The following is a 26,823-nucleotide window of genomic DNA, read 5'->3' as shown; positions in this document are numbered from 1 at the left end:
TACAAATTGTTTTCAACAAGTATGTACTACAGGATCTGGTTGAGACTGTGAATGTGGATCCTTGGATGCAGAACCACAGACACAGAGTGCTGACTGTAAAGTTATATACAGATTTTCAACTGGGGAGGGAAGACTTATTTGTACCTCTAATTCATGTTGTTCAATGATCAACCATATTTTTTATTTTTATTTTTTAAAATTTATTTTAATTAGAGGCTAATTACAATATTGCATTGGTTTTGCCATACATCAACATGAATGGTTGGCAAATTACTTTTCAAATGTTATTGATATTTAAATTTTTAATTTAGGAAAAATTAAAATTATCTACAAAGGCAAGTAAGAGTATTTAAATAACAATGAACTTTATGTTCTCACATTTATGTTTAGGTTTGGATGGTGAGATTTAAAAAAAAGTCACATTTGCCAGAAGGACCTCATCCACATGTACAAAAATGCTGTAAATTCTACTTTCCTGATAAAATTACCCCCTGCTCAGGAAGCTGTAAAAGTGGTTAAAACTGGTTTTTAACTAAATCTTTACATTTAGCAAACACTACTAGAACTGATGGTGACTGCAGCCATGAAATTAAAAGATGCTTACTCCTTGGAAGGAAAGTTATGACCAACCTAGATAGCATATTCAAAAGCAGAGACATTACTTTGCCAACAAAGGTTCGTCTAGTCAAGACTATGGTTTTTCCAGTGGTCATGTATGGATGTGAGAGTTGGTGTGTGAAGAAGGCTGAGCGCCGAAAAATTGATGCTTTTGAACTGTGGTGTTGGAGAAGACTCTTGAGAGTCCCTTGGACTGCAAGGAGATCCAACCAGTTCATTCTGAAGGAGATCAGCCCTGGGATTTCTTTGGAAGGAATGATGCTAAAGCTGAAACTCCAGACTTTGACCACCTCATGCGAAGAGTTGACTCATTGGAAAAGACTCTGATGCTGGGAGGGACTGGGGGCAGGAGGAGAAGGGGACAACAGGGGATGAGATGGCTGGATGGCATCATTGACTGGATGGATGTGAGTCTGGGTGAACTCCGGGAGTTGGTGATGGACAGGGAGGCCTGGCGTGCTGTGATTCATGGGGTCGCAAAGAGTCGGACACGACTGAGCGACTAAACTTAACTGAATAGAACTGATTTACTCTCCAATCCTTCCAATCATCTCTATTTAGGTTTGATCAAATCAATCCATCCAGTCAATGTCATTTTTGCTTTGATTTACCCCAAATGCTGCTTATTATAAATTTAGTCAAATTTCGCTCATCCTCAAAATTCTATGTAATTTTGTTTTTTCCTTCAAAAAGCAAAATATTGAAATTTCTCTTTCAGTTTCTCCCTTACCAGACCAATAATTTGAAGTAAGTTTAGCACTTGGTTTTAAAATTTAAGCTAATTTTTATGTTTCTCACAGTCAGAGCATTAGTATTAATACAGTAAAGGACACACAAAAATCTCTATGCTCAATATGTTTACATTCTAGTGCAAGAAGGCAAATACTCATTAAAAATATTAAATAGGGTACTTTATATTAGATAACAAGTATTAAAACATATGGAACAGGATACAAATAAACTTAAACCGGAAATAGAGGATTTAATATGAACACAAAAAAACTAGAAAGGGAAATACTCACATTATTAGATCTGCAGCACTGCACTAAACATTGAGTTTTATAATAAAAACAAAATCAGACTAGAGACAAAACTACATCCTCCCAGCCCAGACACCTGTAAACATTAAGTACTTTGGGAAAATAATTGTCTTGCATTAGCTGAGAATCTAAACAGTAAAAAAAAAAAAAAGAAAGAAGCAATCAATCAAGGTGCTTTAAGTGCGTATCAGGCAACTAATAACCTACATTTTACCCTTAAAGTCAAAAATATAACAATGTTAAAGGATAAACTTGCAATTAAAAAAATCAATATGGGTGCTGTATCAATTTTAAACACTACCACTATTATATAACTTGTTCCTTAGAAATGACAAGTATTCAGGTGGTAGATTTCTCCAATAACCCAATAACTTTATCTAAATTACACTTGTTCTTCCACTGTAATACCATCTCTACTTTCTTGATAGGTAGAGAATCACTGTATAAATGGAATTTCAAGCTAAATATTCTCTGGATGGTCTAGGCCTCAAGTCCTTGAGGACTCCCCTCCACATAAAGAATGTGGATAATTTAGAAACTGATACACTGCTATTTTTGTATCTAAACTGAGCCCAAACTGAAGATCTCAAGGAAGCACCCATTCCTATGCACAAGAATTTCTACTTACATAGGCAGGACTGTTTGGGCTAAACACAGTTTAGATTTATCCATCTAAGTTGCTATCCAAACTTCCACTGTATCTTCTAAAACCAGGAACTGAGGACTAAGAATGGAAGTAAAAAACTTACACCAGTCCTTATAATACCTTAACCCTCCAATTCCAAACACCTACTTGACAGAGACAGAGATTTATTTAGGACCTCAGAGCCATAAATAGAATAGTTTTTCCCTGTTTCCCTATAGTACAACACGCATACCATTTTCAGTAACTCCTTGAGGCAGTATACTTTATAGTGGTAGATTCATGATCTAGTTTTTTGTTAGTGTCACTCTGGATCAAAATAGCCTATACTTGTCACTCAGGAAAATCAACAGCATATTTAGACTATGTCCCAAGGCAAAATATATCCACAAGGCAGAACTCATTACATTCCACAGATCTGATTAGTTAGAGAGATGTAAGACAGTGATAGAGTGATAGTAAGTATACTTTGAGTGTAGTCCATGGTTCCTAAGAGAGTGACACAGAGTGATAATAAGTATACTTTGAGTGTAGTCCGTTATTTTTGAAATCTTTAAGAATAAACAGGGTTCTTGATTTCTGGAGGAGCCTCAACAAAGAATGGTCAGCAAATTAAGTAACTTTAGAGTGCTCTGAAGTTTTCTAAAGAAGTGGCTGTTATAAAAGTAAACACCCATCATGAGAGGATACCATGAAAACTAAATGCCCTAACAGGCAGCACTCACTAACATCCTGTCCCTCATGATTATATCTTTTGAGAGATTCAAATAGCCTGTTGGCTCCATTGGCTCCAGAGTTATCACAGTTACCGGGAGGAATCTGCAGGTAAATTACATGAGAATAATCTCTACTGCTCTAGATGGATAATGCTCTAAGTATTATGGATACTTAGCTATACCAGGTGACATCAAATGGAGAATTACAAACATTTAACATGAAATTATCTATCACAGCAAAGACAAATTGACTACTGTATATAATCAGCCTGGTGGAGAAACTTGACAAAGTCACTGAAGGTGTCTGGTGAATACTCATTTGTTGTTCTTGATAAAACTGTAAAGGTGGGGTATGGATAAGAGCCCAAACCTTAGAATTCCTTTAAACATGTCCAAACAGATTTCATACTTTCTGGAATGTGCTTTAAATATATATCATAATTGCTTTTTTGGAGGGGTGGGGGGCCTAAAGCCTTGTTGGAGAATTCCAGCTCTGCCAGTAGCAATATATTACATGATTTTGTGTTCCCAAACTATTTCTGAGATAATACTAGGCACAATCATTTTACTGAGACTGTAATTGAAGTTTTGCACATCTCTTCCAGTCACACAGTAACCTTACTGCCCACATTCCTTCAATCTTCAGGAAAGATAGAAAAAACAGAAATCTTAAGGTCAAATCAGCAACATTCTCAGCTTCATTCAAACTCCCATGGCCTAATGATTGCTTTAATGACAACGAGCTTAATTCTTGGGGTTCATTGAATTGTTCCTTTTGAGTTAGTAACAGGACAAGTCTAGTAATATCACCTCTACTTCTGGACTCTGCTCTATTGTAAGAAATCCTGGCCAAATATTTCAGATGAGTCATCAGCAATTCATCCAGTTTTATTTATAATAAAACTTTGTACCAATTCCTATCTGAGTAATGTGGACAAACTTGGTGTTCTGATTCAACTTCATTGGAATCCTCAGAGACCACCACATATATGTCTTAACTTTGTTACAATAAATAGTCATAGCAGTTAAACAAGTAGAATTTATGCCAGCTTGATTTTAGGTTAGGGTCTCCTTTAAATCAAATGACACAAATGATTTTCCTCAATAATCTCCTAGAAAGTGAAAGTGTTAGTCTCTCAGTTTTTTGTGACTTTGTGACTCTGTGGATTGTAGTTCACGAGGCTCCTCTGCCCATGGAATTCTCCAGGCAGGAATACTGGATTGGGTAAGCCAGTTCCTTCTCCAGGGGATCCTCCCAACCCAGGGATCAAAGCTGGGTCTCCTGCATTGCAGGCAGATTCTTTACCATCTGAGCCACCAGGGAAGCCCTAATATTCTTTTAAACAACTGTTAAATTCTGGAGGTCTGGTCTAAAATTTGGGAGGGAAAAACAGCCTTCAAACTCTGGGGGGGAAAAGCCTTATCAAGTACTGTTGAGGATGGTGAGGCTGGTGCAGAAGTAAAATTTCACGAGGTTGATACTTAAGTGTGATATCTTTCAATCAAAGAGGGATAAACCATCTTAAATCATTACTGGAGACCTCAAGCTAAGAAATCTTAGGATGGATTAGAAGCAGATATTCTTTGGAAAGAAATGGCTTCTCCTTAAGATCCACAAAAAAATCTGACAAACTGTCATGGTTTAATTTGTATTCCTTCATTGTTTATTTTCTTATCTACCTGGTTTAAGGTTTTGGTTACATTTAATTATGTTACTTATAAGGCATTTATTATTTATATTATTGTATTTATTTTGCATGTAATCACTCCTTAGTATGAGTCTAATAAAAACACATAACACATTTTATTTGTGAAGGGTTAAAGCATATAATCAAACTGATTGTTGAATTTGTACACATTTTCCATGGCGAGCCACCCAATTTCTCTTGGTTTCATTCTTTGAAATGAATCAGAAACTGAGGCCCAATCACTGAAGACAAGGCAAACACAACAATATACTAGACAGACAGAAATCTAAAATTACTATCCTGTTATATCTGGAAAAGGAGTTTCCTATGTCTATGAAAACAATACTGGCAGGTCTTTGGTGGAAGTCAGCTTTTGTAACTGAACTTTCACAGGAATAGAATTTCATGAGAACTGCAGAACAAAAATATCTACTTGGAGGTGTCTCATTTTCTCAGATTTCATAAAATTCACTATTTTTGCTTTAGATCTATCAATGATATTGATACTACATTTATTGTCTAGCACTAAAAGATTCTTGATCAGTAACACTGAGACATTACAAAAATATTTGACAATCTCCTAGGGGTATTTTGGCTTTAAACAGATCACTATGTATTTATGAAAGACTGGTATTAGATTAGTGAAGCAAAAGTTTCTTGGTAACATCCTGCACACTAGAGGAATCTGCTACCTTGATAAACTAAGTTCTGCCGTCAGTATACTTTCGGACATGACCCAGGTTGTATTTTGACCCATCAATTTCTACTCTAAGAAGAGATCCTCAGATAATTTAATTCTAGAAGAAAAAAAAATTAATCTTGATGTTAGAATCCAAGCCTTACCACTCAAGGGGAACTCTGTATTGCTTACCTTCTCAAGTTCCCACAATGAAAAGATCTAACTTGAATGAAATTTCAGAGTATACTGCCCTCTGTGATATACTCCTGAGACTCTGCCAAGATGGGCTCTTACGGTCTTAAAAGGAACAAGCTTTGGTGATATTTTTCAGGAGCTAGCATTTGCTATATGTAATGTAATCAGTTATTTTAAAATGTATATTTTCTCAGAGTCATCAGCAATTTTTATTGAACACATAATGTGCCAGATGTTATTATCTCTTTTAATTTTGGTAATGGCTGGCACATCTACTTCCACTCACTACAGAGACAACCAGGAAACCACGGTGAATGGGAATTGGAATCCAGGAAATCTATTCCGGCACTCATTTCCTTAATGAGTATGCAATTGTACCTACTAATATATTCTATTTCCATGATTGCAGGGGCCCTTATTATCTTGCTCACAGCTATTTCTCCACTGCCTAGAAGAGAAACTTTCTCATACTACATGATCCATAAATATGTTTAGGGTGAATAGATGAATTTAAAGCATATTATATGCTGGTACACAGAGTGATATCCTAGAATGTGGGCTTTGAATCCAGAAGTTCAAAGTTAAGACTAATATATATGCTAGTGAAGTGAAGTCGTTCAGTCATGTCCGACTCTTTGTGACCCCACGGACTGTAGCCTACCAGGCTCCTCTGTCCATGGGATTTTCCAGGCAAGAGTACTGGAGTGGGTTGCCATTTCCTTCTCCAGGGGATCTTCCCAACCCAGGGATCAAACCCAGGTTTCCTGCATTGTAGGCAGACACTTTACCATCTGAGCCACCAGGGAAGACACTAGTATAAATTATTTACCTTAAGGTGGAGAAAATAATATCTAGGTTTGCTCTAAAGATGACATGGTAGGATTATATTAAGCAGCAACCATAGGGGCTTTCCAGGTGATCCTAGTGGTGAAAAATCTGCCTTCCAGTGCAGAAGATGCAAGAAACATAGGTTCGACACCTGGGTCAGGAAGAACCTCTGGAGTAGGAAATGGCAACCCACTCCAGTATTCTTGCCTAGAAAATTCCAAGGACAAAGGAGTCCATGGGGTCTCAAAAAGTCGAGCGCAAGTAAGTGATTGAACACACAGGGGCTAGAATAGATTGGCTCAATAAAAATAGTGTTCATGGTGATGATTCTTACATTGTTTTCTCCCCCTCAGTGTTTTTCTTCCCTACATATGATTTCATTAAGTGACATACTCCCTTACTTTCTTACACTTCAGCTTACTTCTGGTTATTTAGTAACTATGTAAAATAAACTGTTCTATAGTTTTAGTTTTCTGATTTTTTAATTTTAGAGGTTTCTGAGTATCTGGAGACAAGGCATGTAAGTGGACCATAACCATTTAATGCCTATTACATCTCAGCCAGAATCAGGGATTTAAAGGACAGAGAAAAATTAGGTTGAGTATGTGAGGGAGTAAGCTTATATTTTTATTGGAGTAGGCATTCTACCCAGCTGCTGTAGAGGTAGCTGCTCTGTCACTAGGGCAATGTATGTCCCAAGACACCTTCCTTGAGCTCTAAACATTGGAGTTTCTCTTTAAGTGGATGTAAGCCATACCTAGATGTACATACATAGATTATATAAGAAAGATGACAATACAGGGTACACATGAGGCTGGTACATAGCAAAATTTCATTAAGTGGTAATGAAAGGATAGCTTTATCACATATACTTCTGCATTTATTTGGTCATTCAATGTATAATATTAATCAAACAACAAATAACCCTTCCAAAGGAAGGAACTGTATCAGTTCAAGCCCATACAGCATTATGTTTGTAATATTTTTTAAGATGGGCTAAGAAAAGACCCACCATGACCTCCAAAATGAAATCTCATCATTATTTTAGCTATGGATTCTCTCCAGATACAACTGTCTCTTTCATGGAGAAACTAAAAGAAACTTCCCACAGCAGGTAGGGAACAGATCCTCTTTGTCCATGCACTCAATCATTCAAATCAATCATTTGGTAGTTTATCACTGAATAAATTACCAAAAAGTTTTGGTAATTTATTCAATAGATAAGCACTGCTACAGCATGTACTCTATGCCCAGTACTGTACTAGACATAAGAAGAGCATAATCCTTCCTCTGGCTGATTTCATGGAACTCAGCATAGTGCTGACAGACAATGTGAAGTTGTTAATGCACTCCTGTCGTCTATATCACACCTGCATCTCTGACACTAACCTCAAATTATCTTTCTTCATTATATCCTTTGAACTTTACACATTTGTTCATACTCACTAAAACTCACATCAGACTGAAAGAATAATGTGTATGTGTGCGTGTATATATGCAGTTGCATATTCTTAAATCTATATATAGCTTTTTATGTGTATATATATAACATACATATGTGTGTCTAAATATGTAATACATATAATTGCCCATTTCTTTAATCATTGTATTTATTGAACACATATCATGACCAGAAAAGTATAAGAAGTACTAGTATCTAAATATGAAAACGACAGTCTCAAGCTTACAGTTTATCAAGGATGAAACAACCATTGACAGTAATTCAAATAAAAACAATAACTAAATTACAAAGAAGTCTAAGAATGATGACATAACTTCTCCCTGAAGTTTTATGTAGATAGTATTTTTTGCTAACTTTTTCTCAAATTATGCCTCTAATTTTGTTAATGATGAATCTAATTGTCCTCTAAACCCAGGTAGAGGAAGGTCAATATTACCTAGAAGAGCTTGGAACATGCTGAAGAGGGTTCCCTGTGGTCTGACACCAGGTATGCTGTCTAGAGCAGGATTCTCAGTTACAGGTCAGAGACAGAAAATACTGAGCCCTGCCATTTTAAATTGTATAAATATAACACCCAGTTGGTATTGCTTCCCCTATGGTCTACTCAGAACAGAATTAGCTGCTTCTTCTAAGAGTTGTTAATACTGCATTTATATGTCTGCAAATAAAATTTAAAAATCAGTACTCCAATTGCAATTAGAGAAATGAATGATCTCCAGTGTTTTCCTTCAACTGGTACTATTTTCATTTAGGTGGATGAAACCTTTCCATTTGTAGTACAGGTTAATGTCCTATTTCTATTATATATTAGAGACACAGTTTCTTTTTCAAGTTTGTTCCTTTTGTTTATTTTATAAGTGCTAGGAAGAGAAATATTAATTTAATTTTATACACTCAATTCTACAATAGCATGAAAAGAGCCTGAGATGAAGGATGAGCAAGCAGGGTGGAGGTTGGGAGCTCACACATATTTCAGTGGAAAGGAATCAAAGCAAAAAAGAATAATTTGTGTGCCTAACATATATTACATTCTTTACTCCCTAGTTCCTTTGAGGAAGTTCTACCATACTCTTATATTCTATGTCTAACTGGTTGGGCTTTCCAATGGAAAATTGCCAATAATTTTGAGATTATACCAATGCAGTGCATTAACATAGCTTTTTGGATATTCATGACCTGAAGTCTTTGGATCTTTATCAAAAAATGTAATAATGTCAACAGTGTGGTAGTCAGCCACATGGTGCCGCCACAATGAAATAAGTGCCATCCCAAGCTGCTCTTTTAAGAGCAGGGAATAGCACACAGCTTTGTAGATCTTTTCTGCATATAAAATGTAGGAATCTGAAGGTCAAATTGTCATGAAAGTAGAAAATTTGCAATAGCCATATTCTTTCCAAGTCAGAGTGAGATGAGAAATCTTCACCAACACCTCCAGATGTACACTTATTTCCTGAATCACTGACCCTTAAAAGAGTCCATTTAGGTTACTGCCTCAGGAAATAAGTGATGCATTATTACTCATTTCAGCAGCCTGAGGCCAAGACAGAAAGAACTACTTTTTCTCTAAAGGTAGAGTCTTGATTTAAATACCATGATAAATAATAGTGACCAATTATGTTTCATATCTCAAGATGTCTCCTCAATCAAATTGCCTATGTGCTTCAAGAGAACTGCATATACAAATTGGAAATCTAAAGCCTAACCCTGAAGTCCTGATATAAGGAATTTTTAAGTCATAATAGTCCATAAAGGAGGAACTCTCCAACTACTGTCATCATATACCTTTTAAAGCCCCTAGAAAGCTGAACTCTTTTGATCATTGAACATACTCTAGCAGGGAGGGAGTCCTTCATGTTGTCTATCAGGTTATAATGCATATTTGGTGATATGTAGGATTGTTTGATAATGTAAGCCTGTGGTAATTATTGACATGCATGGTCATAAAGGCTTGCATTAGCACACTTGGCACATTGGTGGCAAGTAGTCGCATTTAAACTTTATAGCTGGCTGGCCATTTTTGCAGCTAACTTCCCTTTCTCTTAGAGGACATTCTCTTCTAGATTATGAGGCATTGGAAGAGCTGATATTCATGAGGTACCCTACCTCCACTGGGGATATAAGCAGACTACTCATCGTCCCTCTTTTTGAGTCAGTGAACATCTTAGTGACTCAAGTCAGGCCCACTTCTCCACTCTTGGACTTCTACATACAAAAGGGGAGAAAAAAGTTCACATTTTACTCAAATAGATAAACTGACTTTAGAACTTAATTTTTTTTTTGCCAGTCATCTACATAAAAAAGATGTAGAATTAAAGCCAAGAAACATAACCAAGAGATGAGAGATCGGCAGAAGTCAGATGCTTCTTTAGATCCTGGACTCCTGGATTCCACAGAGATTGAAGACTCATCATGGTTATAGAAGCTTAAGAATTCCCTTTTCTCCTTATAAGGTATTGTGTAATATATCTTTTACTTATAACCAAGATATATGATTAATCAAGGTAATTATGAGGAAATGCAAAGAGTGACTAATAATATCAAGACTGAGGAATTATATTATTTCCAGAGTGCTTCTTGAACAGTTCTTTTTGAGAATATACTACTTCCAATGGGGGAAAAAAGATATAAGTGATGTGAAGGAAGTACCATGGAGCAAGAGGTGACAACCAAATTCTTTTTGATACATAATTATTGTTGATTATACAGTGTATGTGGTACTGCAAAACAGAATCCAATAATGAAATAAATTCACTAATTTGACTTTGTGTAATATAATATATTTCTAAGGATATTAAAATTAAAGATAGTTATATAAATGCAATATGTTAACTAGGGGATTAAAATCTGAGATTATGCCAACAAAATGAAGCAAGGATGTGGACAGAATCGAGGTAAAATGGTTAAGCAAATAGTTCTGCAGTTAAAATATATGTGAGTTCAAATTTTGCCTCAGTTACTATAATGACTACCATTATTGTTGCTGTTCCCAGCATCTGTTCACTCCAAGCTGCTTTATCTGTTTATTAAGACATTTATTATTTAAAAGAGCAATTTTAGGAAGGCACTATGAGTATGTTCACAATTTAGACACATATATAAAATAATTACATATATTATATGTCAAATTTGTACTATTCTAAAACATACGGGTTAATTGGAGAATTTTTAAAGTTAAAGATTTACAAACATTTCAGCACACACTCTGCTGCTGCTGTTGCTGCTGCTGCTGCTGCTAAGTCGCTTCAGTTGTGTTCGACTCTGTGTGACCCCATAGATGGTAGCCTACCAGGCTCCCCTGTCCCTGGGATTCACTAGGCAAGAACACTGGAGTGGGTTGCCATTTCCTTCTCCAATGCATGAAAGTGCTTAAAATATGCAACCTGACACTGAATCCCAAATACCTGTACACACACTATACTACCTTTAACTGTGTACTTAATAATAAAAACATTTATTGTCAGTTATTAATTATTTTACTACATGAATAAGGAATCCTACCGTGTAGCTGCTAAGTCATGTCTGACTCTTTGTGACCCCATGGACTGTAACCTGTCAGGCTCCCCCTGTCCATGAGATTGTCCAGGCAAGAATACTGGAGTGGGTTGCCATTTCCTCATCCAGGGGATCATTCTGACCCAAGGATTGAACCCATATCTCCTGCACTGGCAGGCAGGCTCTTCATCAGTGAGCCACCAATGAAGCCCCTAAATCTGTGAGTTTGTTTTTATTTTGCATGTGCATTCATTCATATTGTTTTTAAATAGCACCTAAGTGCTATCATACAGTATCATACAAGTCTCTTCTCCACTCTTGGCTGCCCTAAACCAGTGCAATGCTGTGGTGTAGAGATGGTGGGAACAGAGCATTACCAGGTAGATAATGGGATCGTTCACAGGAAAGCAGTCAATGCTGCTTCCCAGAGGACAGTTGTGACCCCTAAGCACGGAGTGTCGTGTATCAGCAGGGATCTTGAGGATCAGGGGCAGGGATGGAGGGTGGACTAGGTGTTCCTTGAGTTCCCAAAGTTGGGTTGGAAGGGAAAGAAGAGTACAGTGACCAGACTCCCCTTGTCCTAAAGTAGGCAACCTGACACCGAATCCCAAATACCTGTCCATTGCTGGGAGGTAATAATTAGAAGACACACCCTAGATATGTGATATTTTCTTCTCTCAGAAAAGAAAGCCTCTATTAAGTTCATCAAATTAAAATATATGTTTGCTTCACCATATAATTTAAAGGTATGTATGTAACCTAAGCAAAATACACACGCAATATATCTTCTAAATGAGTAAAATGGAGGAAATACAAGTTACATAAAAACAGATTAAAGTCATATAAAACACCATAAGTCACTTTAAAACGAGAGGATTATAAAATGGCATATGCAAATAAAAACAGCACTTCCTGTCATATAAATGAGAAAAAGATTATAATATCTCATCTAAAAAGTCATATTAACCTTAAAAATATAATGCAACAAAATGTTTTTCAAAATAACACACCAGAAATTTAAAGAGCTTTCAATAGAAAAATAAGATGATTGCAATCCACAGGAAGATAAAACTGAATTGACTCCATTAAGTGTAAATACCATAGAATCAGATTTTATAAAGCAAAAATTGCACAAAACCCATGAGATTTAAAGAAAACTACAAAGAAGCTTTAAAACATTTTATCCAGTGATGGAATTCCAGCTGAGCCAATTAAAATCCTAAACGATGATGCTGTTAAAGTGCTGCAGTCAATACGCCAGTGAATTTAGAAAACTCAGCAGTGGACACAGGACTGGAAAAGATCACTTTCATTCCAATCACAAAGAATGTTCAAACAACACCACAACTGTGGTCATTTCTCATGCTAGCAAGGTAATGATCAAAATCCTTCAAGCTAGACTTCAACAGGACATGACCTGAGAGCTTCCAGATGTATAAGCTGGATTTTAGAAAAGGCAGAGGAACCAGAAATTCAGTTGCCAACATCTGCTGAATCACAGAAACAGCAAGAGAATCTCATAAAAACATCTACTTCTGCTTCACTGACTAAACTATTGATGATGTGGATTACAACAAACTAGAAAATTCTTAGAGATGGGAATACTAGACCACCTCACCTGTCTCCTGAGAAACCTGTATGCAGGTCAAGAAGCAACAGTTAGACCCAGACATGGAACAATGGACTGGTTTCAAATTGGGAAAGGAGTACATCAAGGCTGTATACTGTTACCCTGCTTATTTAACTTATATGCAGAGTACATCATGCAAAATGTCGGGCTGGATGAAGCACAAGCTGGAATCAAGATTGCCGGGAGAAATATCAATAACCTCAGTTATGCAGGTGACACCACCCTTATGGCAGAAAGTGAAGAGGAACTAAAGAGTCTCTTGATAAAAGTGAAAGAAGAGACTGAAAAGTAGGCTTAAAACTCAACATTAAGAAAACCAAGATCATGGCCTCTGGTTCTATAATTTCATGGAAAATAGATAGGGAAACAATGACAGTTTATTTTTTGGGCTCCAAATCACTGCAGATGGTGACTGCAGCCATGAAATTAAAAGGCACTTGCTTCTTGGAAGAAAAGCTATAAGCAACCTAGACAGTATATTAAAAAGCAGAGACATTACTTTGCAGACAAAGGTTCATCTAGTCAAAGCTATGGTTTTTCCCATAGTCATGTATGGATATAAGAATTTGACTATAAAGAAAGCTGAGCATCAAAGAATTGATGCTTTTGAACTGTGGTGTTGGAGAAGACTCTTGAGAGTCCCTTGGACTGCAAGGAGATCAAACCAGTCCATCCTAAAGGAAATCAGTCCTGAATATTTATTGGAAGGACTGATGCTGACGCTAAAACTCTAATACTTGGGCCACCTGATGTGAGGAACTGACTCACTGGAAAAGACCCTGATGCTAGGGAATATTGAAGGCAGGAGGAGAAGGGGATGACAGAGGATGAGATGGTTGGATGGCATCACTGACTCAACAGACATGAGTTTGAGCAAGCTCTGGCAGTTGGTGAGGGACAGGGAAGCCTGGCATGCTGTAGTCCATGCGATCACAAAGAATTGGACATGACTGAGCGACTGAACTGAATTGAACAGCTACTATGGAGAAGAGAGTGGAGATTCCTTAAAAAACTGGAAATAGAACTGCCATACGACCCAGCAACCTCTCTGCTGGGCATATACACGAAGGAAACCAGAATTGAAAGAGATACATGTACCCCAATGTTCACTGCAGCACTATTTACAATAGCTAGGACATGGAAGCAATCTAGATGCCCATATACACATGAATGGATAAGGAAGCTGTGGTACATTTACACAATGGAATGTTACTCAGCTATGAAAAGGAACACATTTGAGTCAGTTCTAATGAGATGGATGAAACTGGAGCCTATTATACAGAGTGAAATTAAGTCAGAAAGAGAAACACTAATACAATATACTAATGCCTATATATGGAATTTAGAAAGATGGTAATGACAATCCTATATGCAAGGCAGCAAAAGAGATGTAAAGAACAGACTTTTGGACTATGTGGGAGAAGGCAAGAGTGGGATGATTTAAAAGAACAACACTCAAAGATGTATATTACCATATGTAAAATAGACTACCATCGCAAGTTCGATGCATGATCAGGGCACCCAAAGCTGGTGCTTTGGGACAACCCAGAGGGATGGGGTGGGGAGGGAAATGGGAGGGGGGTTCAGGATGGAGGGACACATGTGCACCTATGGCTGATTGATGTTGATGTATGGCAGAAACCACCACGATATTGTAAAGTAATTATCTTCCAATTAAAATAAGTTGATTAATAAAAAAAACAATGTGACGAACATCCACGGGGTAAACAATAGAATGAAATTATGGTCTTCAGACTAACCAATAGTATTTACATATTTCAAAGATTGCTTTAACTATTAATATTATAAAATGGTTATATAAGATGTTAACATTAGAAAATCAGGGTAAAGAATACACAAGTATCCTCTGTACTATTTTTGGAAAATTTCCTGTAAGTCTAAAAATTATTTCAAAATAATAAATAAAATTTTAGGAAAAATTAAACAGAAACTTTACCAAAGATTTATAACTGGCAGCTAATCTTATAAAAATGTATCTTCTTAAATGACCAAACTATAAACTGAAGTCACAATAAGATAAGATCTCACACTTACTCAAGTGAGTATGAGAATGACAACTTCAAATATTGGTGATGATGGATAGTAGAAAATATCATATATCACAGGTATGAGTGTGAAAAGTTTCACCTATTTAGAAAACTCTATGACAGTTTCTCATAAAATTAAGCAAACTATATCTTACAATCAAGCAAATTCCATTTTTAGGTAATTGTATGAAAGATTTGCCAACATATTCAAAATAACTAAAAACTGGAAACAACCCTCATGCCCATCAACAGGAGAATGAATAATAAACTGTAATAGTCCCATTCAATGGAATATTACTCTACTTTACAATTAAATAGAAAAAATTTAAACCTACTGGTACAGGGAATAATATGTATAAATCTCAATATCATTATGATGAGTGGAAGAAGTCAGACATATACTGTGTGATTCAATTTAATTAATTGCAAGAACAGGTAAAACTAATCTATGACGATAGAAATCAGAATACTGTCTCCTATGAGAATTAGGCTTAGGAGGAAGGAAGCAGTAGAGGAAGTTCTCAAGTAATAAAAACATTCTACTTCCTGAATAAGGTGACAGTTACATGGGTATATACTTTTAAGAAAACTCATTGAATTACACAATTAAGATGCATGAATTTAACTATATTAATTTTACCTACATAAAAGTATAAATATTAAAAAGTAAGAAATTCTCATTACTGATATGAGGTATCTGTTAGAAATATTAAAAATATTTATATATTACATAAATATATAAAATAAAAGGAAGTACAGAACATTACGAAAGTATGTGTGGGTGTGTGTATCTATGTATATACTCACACACATTTGGGGATGTGTATTTGTGATGTGTGTATATATATGTTTGAAAGGAGACACAAGAAACCATAAGACTAGCTGTCTCCAGGAAAGGGAAATTGGGTGGCTATGGAAGATAGAACTGAAAAGGTAAATTACCTTTCACTGAAAAGGTGAAAATCCCTTTGTAAATTTTGAATTTTGTAACATATATTATGATTTGAAAAATGAAAGTGAAAAATGTAAAATGCTTCTGGAGGAAATCAGTGTTATGAGTTCTCTAACTTATTTAAAAATACTTCAAAAGCGTCATGAAGTGAATATGGCAAAATGTGGTAGAACCTGGATTACTGGTATTTGCAAGGTCATAGTTCTTTTCTCCTTATACTCTGTATGCTTACAATGTGTTAATTATGAATTTTTATAAAAATCAGAACAGAGGAAGTCTTCCATTACCAAGAACACTTTAAAATCAATGAATTACACATGTTTAAGAATTCATTAGGAAAAAAACCACAAGGGAATGTAGAAAAAATAAATTAATTAAAACATTAAAAAGATACACTGATAAGTAATACCTGAGAGCTGACTGGGGAACAGGGGAATGGACAACGAGTGATACTAAAAATCCATGAGTCAAACTTATTACATTAAAAAAGACACAGCAGAAATAATCAAAACTGGATGGAAATGGATATTAGTTGAAATGAGAGAAATTAATGAACATTTTGAATTACTTCATTCTACTGTGTTTGAAAATCTACTTGACTGTGATTTTCTACTAGTTAACAAGTTAAATGTAAGGTATAAAACAAAAAATAAGCAATAACCATAGAAAATGTGAAAACCACCAAAAACACAAAGGAGAGTTCAGATGACTTAAATTATGTGTTTGCTTAACTGCGGATGAAAGCTAAAGCTTTCCAACCTATTCTAGAGCACAGAATAAAAAGAAAATCCTAAAATTATTTAAACACAATCAGAAAATCCAATATACAAACATGACAAAAATAGAACAAAAAATAAAATTACAGATCAATTTCAGTTAGCAGTATTCCTGCAAAAATTCCAAATCAAACGAAGATACTCATAATTCAATAGTGAAATTAAAACCAAAAGGAATTTGTTGAATGAACAATAAAAGGAATAAAAAAATTTCAATAGTAAAAATGGATTATTTCACAATGACAAAAGTTTAAAGAATAATATAATTGTTTATGCAAAAAGTATTTGGTTACATTTCACCACTTGGTTTTGATGAAAATTCCTTAAGAAATATGTAGAAGCTAAGAGACTTTACCTAACATAATATATAAGAATCTCAAATTTAAAATTGGCATTTTGATGACTGAGATCATTTACATCAAAATAACTTAACTATTGGAACTAATAAGACCTGATACCACCCCCATCAGGGTCTTATAAACAAGACAGAACTGTAAACCAACAAATACACTCAAATTTGTTCATCTACCCAAACAGTTCTTCTATCATTGATAATATATTATTCACATAGGGAAATAGCTCATTCATCAGACAAAAATTTGATTATCTAAATTCAATCAACATTTTCATCTTACTCTTTCACCAGGTTTAAACTCTCACAGGATGAATTTTGCCCTCTCCTAACCAGTTCCTTGCTTCCCTGGTGACTCAGTGGTAAAGAAAACCACCTGCCAATGCGGGAGATGTGGATTCAATCCCTGGGTCAGAAAGATCCCCTGGAGAAGGAAATGGCAACCCACTCCAGTATTCTTGTCTGGGAAATCCCATGAACAGAGGAGCCGTGGGGCTGCAAAAGAGTTAGATATGACGTAATGACCAAACAACAAGACAGTTTTCTGCCTTGAAATTCCTACCTTAAACCGTCATCCCATCCCTCACAACCTTAATTTCCTGCTTTTGAAATACTACTAAACCTTGTCAAAGTACTGTTTTCCCTTTCTGTTGTAGTTTTAATAAACTCAGCTTTGCTTGCTTATAGCTGTCTCTGAGAGTCTTTTTGTGTAATAGACCAGAAACATGCTGGTCAAACCAAGAAGGGTCCATTAAAACCTAACTAAATCAAGGGTGAGTGATATTTCCACAATCCAGATAATCCGGGAGAGGAGAATCACAACTATCAGTATTTTCAAAGGATTTAGTCTGTAATTTGAAAAAAGAAACTCCATGAAAAAGAGGAAGGAGACCACTTACCCCTAAAACAACACAAAACTTTTCAGATACAGAAAAATTATCAAGTAAGAAAATAAACTGAAGGAAGATACTCCTGCCACAAAGTGAAAATATTAACAATAATTAAAATTACTGAATAAAAAGACAGACATACCTTGTCCTTGAATAGGAAGACTATTATTAAAAACCAATTCTCCCCTAAATTAATTTATTAAAAGTCGATGAAATTGCAGTCTAAACTGTAATTTCTTCTAAGAGAAGACACGAGACAGGAGGCAGAAGAAGAGACACACAACCCACAGAACAAAAATGGAGTCAGTCATAGATGAGAATACAGCATATGTGCAAGATGGCATTACAGATAAATGGGCAATTATTGGCAAATAATCGCAGGTAATGGCAAATAACTTGGCAACTTTAAGATTTCAAATAAAAAAATTTCTGTGATTTAAGAACTTGAATTAAAAAAACACAAAAGAATTAGAAGTTAACATAGATGAAGAGTTCTATGAGATCAGTATAAATATCTTTCCAAAATGACATGAACTCAGAAGCCATAGAAGTGAACATGGTTATACCTGGACATATAACAATCAAATACATTCTTATAACAAAAACGAAGCTTAAAAGTATGTTAAAAATATCTGTAATGCGTGACAATCCAAAGCTTATTCCCCCAATAATAAATGAGCTCTTTGAAATCAGCAAAGGACTAAAACCTCCCCACAGCCCCAAAATTGGACATAAAATAAAAAATACAGATGGCTAATAAACATATGAAAAAATGATCAAACTCAAAAACAAAAGAAATACAATTTAAGACAATAGTTTGGGCTATCACACTGGCAAAGATCTCAAATATTCATAAAATTCATTATCTGTGAGATTGTGGGAAAGTTGGCAATCTCATTCATGTTCATTTGAGGATTAAGTTGTTACCATGTATTTAAGGAAATCATGCAATCATTTTCAAAATTTGAAATATGCATATACTTAATCCCAGTATTTTAACTGCTAAGTAATTTATTATGATATAATAGACAAATGCAAATTATTGATATATAGGGAGGTTCATTGCACAGAATTTGGTACTAACATAAATATCTATGAATAAGAAATGTTTAAAACATTTAATTATATTTCATGTACAAAACAATCATGCAGTCATTCAACAGATGACACAGGTATGTATTACTGAAACAGAAAAAAGGGCATTGAAAAAACTGTTAAATGAAAGCAAATTTGCAGAATAATGTGTACAATATAGCTCTACTTCCAGAACCCCCTAAAATAGCTTGTGTCTGTGTGTGTGCATCTATCTACTTAAAGAAGGCACACAACTCCCTTAATAGAGGAAAACTCGGAGATAGGATTAGGAGAGAAAAGGGCACTTAATTTATATATTAGATGTTTAGATATGCTTTGAATTTTTGAAAAAATTTAATAGATCTTATTTTTTTAATTTACTACATGGCAAATGAAAATTATAAATGTATATTTATGGGAGTACTAAGCAATTCCATCACTTTGAGTTTCTTGTGCAATATAATTTCCTCTACTGAGGCTCCTGGGATTGAGTCAAGTGGAAGCAAGGGAAACAGTCACCATGCCCAAATTAAAGTCTCATCGATGATATCCCAACATGAGCATTTCTCAGTTAACCATTTCTTATCTGCAGGAGGTATCCACTGCAACACAGGAAAGAGCAGAGTTTCCATGCACAAAGAAGACTGTCACTGTACTGGAGAAGCTGGTGGCAGAAGTAATGGCACCTACAGTAACAAATCCACCTTGTCTCTGTGGTCATCACCTGCAAGGACATAGTGGGGGAAAATTGGCAAAGGTGAGGCATACATTTTCTCAGGAGCCTGTCTGACGGCTATGAAGTCTTTGTACACTCTTCTTCTATGTGTTCTGGAACAAATCTACCCAGAATACACAGAGAAAGCCACATTTTCAGCAGCTGGGTACCTGCTATGGCCAGAAAAATGACTAAGATTTCTTAAAAACAAGGATGCCAAATACTGGTGATAATTTTTCTCCTTTGCTTGGCCAACAAATGGAGATCTCCAACTATTTCAGACTTTTATCTGTCTCTTTCCCTCTGAATTTGACTCATTAAAGTGCTAGGTCATTCATTCATTGAATCAATTATTTCAGGCAAAACTACTTGTCTACCCTTCAGTCTAATGATTACTGAGAACTACTATATCTCATGAATATAGTAATTCTCTGGTAACACAACACATCCAGCAAAGAAGTTTAGTGTGTGTGTGTGCGCGCGCGCGTGTGTGTGTTAGCTGCTCAGTTGTGTCTGACTCTTTGTGACCCCATGGACTGTAGCTCACCAGACTCCTCTGTCCGTGGAATTCTCGAGGCAAGAATAGTGGAGTGGGTTGCCATTCCCTTCTCCAGGGGATCTTCCTGACCCAAGGATTGAACCCAGTCTCCCGCATTGCGAGCAGATTCTTTACCATCTGAGCCCCCAGGGAAGCCCGAGAAGTTTAGTTTATTAGATAAGAAAAGTTAAGGAAATATTTTACATTAGCCGTAAATGTACTAACCGAGATGTAGAAAAACTATGAAGGTATGTAAGAAAAGCTGTATCTCTTAACTCATTACACAATCTGGCCTTTCAGTTAGAATGTAGCCATAAGACATAAATCTTCAGAAAACTGACACCTAACTTCCTACCCAGACGTGGTTGCTCCTAGAAAGCAAGGACTATTCTGACAAAACCCTTACCTTCAGAGGGCAGCCCTCAGACAAGAGGGAGGCAAAAGGGCTCTGTCTGAGAGTCTTCCTTCAGGGGTTTACTGGTATCATTCATGCTCAAAAGAGCTCCCAGGAAGTCATCTTCTGAGGGGTGGAGGGGGAGAAACACCACTTCCAGTGAAAAAGGCGATTCAGCTGAAGTTGGGAAGTCACCCCTTTTCCATACTGATTTCATTTGAAAGCTGTTTCCTGCTCTGTCATACAGCACCGAAATTACAGCTAGCTGCTCATAACTCTATACATTTCAATATCAGCACCTTGTATCAGAGCCTTTCTCTCTGGTACTTTCCCAGAACTGACTGAATTACCTGGATCCCACTGAAAATTATGTTTCTTTTCTATCATTTATTATTTGTTCTGCTTAGATGGCCAGGTTTTTTATAAGATCACTCTGTATCGTCTACTCATATATCTATTCTCAATAAAAGTTTGTTGAGAACCTACTCTATGATAACCCATTAGGAGCTTGTGTCACAAAAATGAACTTAAAAGCATCATGCCATTAAAATTAAAACCCCATCTGGTGAATCAATCATACAAAAAAAAAAAAAAAAAAAACTGAGAAGTAACGTGGTAAATGGTCTTATAGAGGGAGATTCACTGATAGCGATGTGAGTCTAGATATCAGTAGCATGTTATTGACTTTAAGGTGCAACCAGACTGCTGCTTTCCTCTACAGCCACCAGCCCTCAGGAAAACAAAATGAGACAAACAATAGCATTCCTCATGGAATCTACAGAATCAGTAGTGATGCTTCCTCTCTAATTTCTAAGTTTAGTGATTTATGTCTGTCTAACTAGTGAAAGTCAAAGTCGCTCAGTCGTGTCCGACTCTTTGCAAACCCATGGACTATATAGTTCATGGAATTCTCCAGGCCAAGATACTAGAGTGGGTAGCGGTTCCTTTCTCCAGGGGATCATCCCAACCCAGGGATCGAACCCAAGTCTCCCACATTCCAGGCAGATTCTTTACCAACTGAGCCAGCAGGGAAGCCCAAGAATACTGGAGTGGGTAGCCTATTCCTTCTCAGCAGATTCTCCTGACCCAGGATTCGAACTGGGGTCTCCTGCATTACAGGTGGATTCTTTACCAGCTGAGCTACTACAGAAGCCCTCTAACTAAAGACTTATCAATTTCATCAATCTGCAGAAATCTAGCTTTTGTTTTCATGAGTTTTCCCTATAGTTTTGCTGAGCTTTACCATTATGTCATTGACCTTTGCTCAAAAATTTATTATTTACTTTGGGTATTCTCTGCATGATATAATTAATAACCTTTTACTTTCAAACAGTTTGGTTTTTGTTCTGAAGTATCTCTCTTAGAAGCAATGTGCACCTGCTTAATTTTTTAAATCTTCCAGTTTCTTTTAAATTTAATATAATCATGTGGTTAGATTTGTGTCTACCATTTTCCTATTCATTTTCTAGATGTCTTATATATTCGTGGTTTCTCTGTTCACTCTAAATTGTCTTTTTGTATTAAATAGACACTTTTTATTGCACTATTTTAATTAGTTGGTAGGTTTTTAAAAAATATTTTGGAGTTATTTGCTTAGTATTGACCCTAGGGTTTGTAAAAGGCACCTTAAATTATCACAATCTATTTCAAGTAACACTAATTTTGTTACCTAACCTTTTATATATATTAAACTTAGTTTCAGAGAAATGATTCTATTACTCCTTTGGTTCAGATTTTCCAAGAGATCAATGATTGAAACCGTCTTTGGCCCTGGCATGTTTATAAAAGCAGCTATGAGCCTAAGATATGTGATAGTCATTAAACACTAAAGATCCCACCACCACTGGCCACACAGGCATGCTAAAAAGTCATGGAGACCAGCAAGCACAATCAGTGACCCAGTCTCATGCTTGACTAATGCAGACAGATTCTCACTGTCACTGTAATTCCCTAAAAGAGTATCAGTATCCTTTAGGACAAAATGCTTACCTTTGTGAGAATTCACACAGGCCTTTGAGGATGGAGGCAGAATTATTCCTAACATTTTTCTTTATGTCTCATCTCAAGGGGAAGGAATAAGTTCATTCATATGAAACCTAGTTTTTGGAACATGTCAGTCTGTGGGAAAGAATAAATGTGCATCTAGATGAGAAGTAGGATGAGTTCATTTGTCAGCATAAACAAGACAGGAGTGTTCACAATGTATATGCATGTAATACATATAATCACTCTTCTGAGATATTTCTGATATTATTCAAAAGACTGATAGTGAAAAAATTTGGGGTGGAAAAGTGCCTCATATGACTCACCAGATTATTAATGCTTCACACTCTTTGGATTAATAGACACTTCATAAAAGCAATAAAATTCTAAATTGATTAATAACATAGTAGAAATAATCTAGCAACATACATTTATTACAACTGAATATTACCTCTAGAAAGCAATGCTGTGAATTTTCCCAGAGAAAGGAGCTCATACAAGTGACGAAAACAGCACTTCTTTGGGGGTGGCAGTGGAATTCCAAGCAGCAAAATATCCCTTCTCTCTAACATCACTTCCAGTCTACAAAGCACAAAGGAAGTCAGGGAATTGAGAGATAAAATGTTCTTAATGGAATATCTAGTAACAAGTTGTTATAAGAAATACATCAAAGATATTCATTGGGCAGTCAACATGACAAAAACAATAAATGGTCACTCTTTGGAACATATTTGTTTAGAAATATTTTTTCTAAGGCATTGGTCTTCTTAGATCTTTCTTCAAGCATATTAGAAATTCCACTTGGGGTATATAAAAGTGGCTAAGGAAATCCATATAAAAAAACACCAAAAACTAAAAACAAGAACTGGAAATTTAATCATTTCACATCTGAAAATGTTTAATGTAGTATGTAGTTGAAGCCAGTACTCACTGTGTAACTCTCTTGGTTGATGGAAAAAAAAAGAAACAAAGAAACAATGATTCAATCCTAGTGAATGACTGGCAAGCAAATTAAAATATATTGTGAAGGTCTTAAATACAGTAACTACTTTTTAATTATCATATATTTGCTTCAGTTACTGAAGAAAAATAAACATTATGTTTGTATTTTGACCATCTATAAATAGCCCTTATGAGAGGACTCCAGCAGCTCAGACAACTATGTGAATGGCTCAAGTGTAGGTACAACCATTTCTAGAATGTACTAGAATTAGCGCTCACATGCTAATTCTCCAGGGTCTGTTTACTACAAGTGTATTCGTGCTACCAGCTAAACATTCAAAGTGTTGCAATTTCACCCTCAAATTAAAAGCAGAGACATAACTTTGCCAACAAAGGTCCATCTAGTCAAAGCTATGGTTTTTCTAGTAGTCATGTATGGATGTAAGAGTTGAACTATAAAGAAAGCTGAGCCCCGAAGAATTGATGCTTTTGAACTGCGTTGTTGGAGAAGACTCTTGAGAGTCCCTTGGACTGCAAGGAGATCCAACCAATCTATTCTAAAGGAAATCAGTCCTGAATATTCATTGGAAGGACTGATGTTGAAGCTGAAGCTCCAATTTTTGGCCACCTGATGCAAAGAACTGACTCATTGGAAAAAGCCCTGATGCTGGGAAAGGTTGAAGGTGGGAGGAGAAGGGGATGACAGAGGATGAGATTGTTGGATGGCATCACTAACTCAATGGACATGAGTTTGAGTAGACTCTTGGAGTTGGAGATGGACAGGGAGGCCTGGTGTGCTACAGTCCATGGGGTCACAAAAAGTTGGACAGGACTGAGTGACTGAACTGAACTGAAATGAGAAAATGTACAGCTCCGTTCCTCTAATGCATACAAGAAGCTAAACTTTCCAATATCACAGTTCTTCCTGGTACCATACAAATGAAATCACTGATCTCCTTTTTGTAAATATTTTTCTTAGGGTGGCTATCTATGTAAGACCTCAGTTTCTCAGAAGTGATTATCTAACTCATTTTGTTCAGATTTTTAAATGAGATCAATTATTTATAGCAATTGATACACATATGAGTTTCTAAAATATAGCACTGCCTGCCTCAGAAGGTATAAGTCCAAAGGTTATCACTTATCCACCCTACTCAGTTACAGAGACTAGACCCTACATCAGTGATCCAGGCCCCTAAGGATGAGCCTTTCCTTCATGTTGTACCTCAAGGGGGAGGAATAAACATTTTCATAAGAAACTTGAACTCTATCCTTGTTACCTTGTGGGAATAGAATAAAACTGTGGGAAGATCAGAAGTAAACCTGTCCATTGGTCTGTCAGTTACAAGACAGTAGAGTTCAATAACGTAACTGCCTATTAAATAAACATTGCTCTGCTAGGATGTTTCCAATATTATTCCATCAATATTAATTTTGTTAGGCTCTGGTCTCCATAAGAGCAAATATTGTCCAACATTTTCTGCCAAATTAAATGTGCAATAAGACTGTCTGAACATACTTAAAGTTCCAGGAAAATGTTGGCCTGGTGAATAATTCAGTCGCAACAATGCACATATAATGCATATATATACTCTGTAAACTAAACCTCAGAATTATCTTATCCTCAAAGGTGATCCAGTGGATTGGGGAGGACTAACCTGAAAAAAGCCATGATAGGGAAATAAAGAACATTATCTAAAAAATCACTTATAGCACTTGAGCTCACGAACATGGCAATTTGCAGGGAAAGCACAGGGTTACACTCCGCCTGATGGTAGAGTCACAGCAAAGCAGGCAAGACGCACACATGGACATGTGACTGAGAGGGTAGGAGTGTGCAGAGAGGAAGAGCTAGACACTGAGATGTCTCACCATGAAATACTTCCCATCCCATCGTCACAATGATGCTCACCAGGCCACACTGCTGAGGATTCAGTGATACCTGGGCAAGCACATCCCTCAGTAGAAACAATTTCTCTCTGCCAAACTGGTGAGGAATAGCCTTGCCATTGTTTCCATACTTAATTTCTATATGAAGCATCAGCAGGAAGGTGGAAAAAATAAAAAATTCTGGAAAAGTACAAAAAGAAGCCTCAAAGAATCACCAGATTTTTAAGTACTCAAACTTTTTAAACTGACAGATTGCACAACACCAATGAAATTTTTCATTACTTAAAAAATAATAATTACTCAGAAATTTATAAAAGATTAGATGCTATGTTTAGAGTGCATTATTGGATTTCTTCTTAGATAAGGAGCTGGCAGAAGTGAAAAAACCAGCTTTTCTTTGGTGGGATAAAAACTCTATGCAATTGAAATATTACTTCCAACTGATAAACCACAGAGGAAATTAGAGGAGTTGAAAAAAAAAATCTTCCAAACTGAATATTAATTGATCTGAGATTTAATTACACAAATTTTTTGGCCACTTGTGTGACAATAATAAAAATACACTTTGTTCCATGGAAGAGGAGAGTATAGAAAGTCATTTGTTCTAAGACCTGGTGAAAGTCTCTCCAAAGGACCCTTAGACTCACTCATTAAAACTGGGATCTCCCTTAAAACACATATGAAATAGACTGAAGGAATATGAATATTAACCTATAAAATGTCAAGATTTGGAAATGCAATGACCTCACAATTTAAAGTATTTAGTGTAGCATATACTTGACCCCATCACTCAAATGTCTAGGAAATTTGTATTTGGGTGAGAAGAAAAACAACTGTATGAATTTTTGTGACAGCTAAAAATCTAATGAGCCAACTCATTAGTAAAGACCCTAATGCTGGGGGAAATTGAAGGCAGGAGAAGGGGACAACAGAGGACAAGATGGTTGGATGGCATCATTGACTCAATGGACATGAGTTTGAGCAAGCTCCAGGAAATGGTGCTGCAGTCCATGGCGTCACAAAGAGTCAGAAACAACTGAGTAACTGAACACGAACAACAATAATCGATCAAATGCCCAGAGTATAATAATTCTGGGTGGATGGATGCTATTAGCCAAGCACTCCAAGAACTTCAATCTCTCCTTACACTAGATACTTACAGATCTCTGTACAGCTCATTTTCCTTAATATATACTATCAGGTGACCTTTCAAACACTTCATCCTAGTTGGTGCTTATACTAGACCAAGCTCCCTCCACATTTTTTATCTAGCATGGT

The 26,823-nt window shown here is 36.1% G+C and overlaps 1 long non-coding RNA gene across 7 annotated transcripts in view; it reads right to left on the bottom strand.

Annotated features, from left to right (window-relative positions):
- Window positions 1-4,802: 4,802 nt before the first annotated feature.
- Window positions 4,803-26,823, bottom strand: part of LOC100848941 (uncharacterized) — a 132,902-nt gene continuing 110,881 nt past the window's right edge. For all 7 annotated transcript variants that reach the window (XR_009492073.1, XR_009492074.1, XR_009492075.1 and 4 more), the window contains 4 exons: window positions 23,165-23,295; window positions 22,720-22,848; window positions 20,743-20,856; window positions 4,803-19,807 (listed from right to left, as the gene is read on the bottom strand). This is a non-coding gene — a long non-coding RNA (uncharacterized lncRNA). The remainder of the gene's footprint in view (window positions 19,808-20,742; window positions 20,857-22,719; window positions 22,849-23,164; window positions 23,296-26,823) is intronic.

Source organism: Bos taurus, chromosome 21, assembly GCF_002263795.3.
Source record: "Bos taurus isolate L1 Dominette 01449 registration number 42190680 breed Hereford chromosome 21, ARS-UCD2.0, whole genome shotgun sequence".
Classification (NCBI taxonomy): domain Eukaryota; kingdom Metazoa; phylum Chordata; class Mammalia; order Artiodactyla; family Bovidae; genus Bos; species Bos taurus.
This window is presented reverse-complemented; position numbering and strand designations above follow the sequence as displayed.